Genomic DNA, 1,649 nt, shown 5'->3' on the forward strand with positions numbered 1-1,649 from the left:
GAAGCCTTTCATGGAGCGACGTTTAAGTCGTATGCGTTCATGGCATGATTTAAATATACGTTTTACATACATATATATATGAATTCTGCAAAACGTCCTTCACTGGAGGAGCAACAAACAGCTGGTGCCGGCGGCGAGGTAAGGACAGCCTCGCAGTAATTTGTCACAGCAAAGATTGAACAAATACGCCGCACTCTTCTTGGGTGATTATACACGTTTCGAACTATGCAGTTCCTGATCACATATATATTTTAATGCCCCTTTAGAATTTGAATCACAGAGGCGATTTCAATCAAATCTCAATAATCATGAGACTGATATAGAAATAAACTCCAGATTGAAAACAGTTATGTGTTTTCTTTACCAATTGATCCTTCTTTATCTGGTGTTCTGTAGCGCTGCTTGTATATAGAAGTGAAGCCTTTCAGATGATAGAGCGATGTTTGCGTCGTATGGGTTCTTGTTATATGTCAAATGAGAAGACTGTAAATTAAGCGCGTCAGTTAAAGTCGTTGCCCGATCTGCGTTGAGGTAGGACAGCACAAATAGAACAGCTTCAACCCACGCACAGTAAGAGTCAGTTTACGTAGATTTTCTCACGCATAGGAAGAGACATTTTATTTAAATTTTCTTCTGTTAACCAAGTAAGGGTAACCCTGCAACGGCAGGGCTTTCAAAAATTGAGTGAAACTCGTTAATGTTCCTCTCCACGGAAATCTTTAGTAAAAGGCGAAAGATTTATTCGGTTTGAAGAGAAACCAGAGTATGAGATCTTCATAGCCTCACCATGGCCCGCAGAAACAGCTATCCACAGAATGTCAGGGTGATTTACTCTACTAAATCCATCATTGATACCCCTTCAAAATATAACCAACTCGTGAGAAACTTTGTAATCCGATACATTGTCAAAACACTTTTTGAGACAATCGAAACAAAAGCGAGACAGAATGGTGACACGGCATTTTGGGTATGCAAATTTCGTCGTCGGTCACGTGACAGGAAAGGCTGCAACACTCGAGTCTCCCAGCTCAAGCCTTCGCGTCGTTCGTTTTACGCTTCTCATTCTGAGCAGTGCAGCGTTGGGAGCCTCGCGCAGGCTTGTGTGAGGTGTGATTACAGGAACATTGTGGGTGTTAAGGAGGCGAGTGCTTAAGGTGCGACCTGGTGAAAGGAGCAGGAACTGTATAAGAATGCTGCGGGTGTTGTAAGTTTTGATCTCGCAGGTGCTTTGTAGATTGGGAGCCTTGAGCATGTTGGGATTGGTTTGCTGGGTGGAAGGAAGGTGTTGCTCTTGAGATAGGTAGTTTTCCCATACGTTTTCCCAACACCCTTTCTTTTGCGGTTCTCGGCCGACTTAAGCTTATCTGTGAAATACGTGAACGCCACCCATGTTAATATTGTTCACTTTCTTGGTACTCCAGCACTGCCATGTTCTATTTAGGGTTCTCTATCCCCTGCTGGTGTCAAGAATTCCCCCTACCCTGCCCAGTCTTTAGTATCTATCTCTGACTACTTTAATTTCACCGACTTCTGGGCAGAATCCTTCCTAAACTCAGAAATTTATAATCTCTAAATGCTATTGACAATACAATTTTGTACAGTATGTCCCCATACCCAGTCTGCATTATATGCGCCCAGGCAAATAAAAG

The 1,649-nt window shown here is 42.7% G+C and overlaps 1 non-coding gene across 1 annotated transcript; it reads right to left on the reverse strand.

Moving 5' to 3' along the window:
• Window positions 1-652: 652 nt before the first annotated feature.
• LOC144780280 (U5 spliceosomal RNA) lies at window positions 653-767 on the reverse strand. Its single transcript, XR_013600733.1, has one exon. It is a non-coding gene; the product is annotated as a U5 spliceosomal RNA (small nuclear RNA).
• Between the last annotated feature and the right edge of the window lie 882 nt (window positions 768-1,649).

This window comes from Lissotriton helveticus, chromosome 1_1 (assembly GCF_964261635.1).
Source record: "Lissotriton helveticus chromosome 1_1, aLisHel1.1, whole genome shotgun sequence".
Lineage (NCBI taxonomy): Eukaryota > Metazoa > Chordata > Amphibia > Caudata > Salamandridae > Lissotriton > Lissotriton helveticus.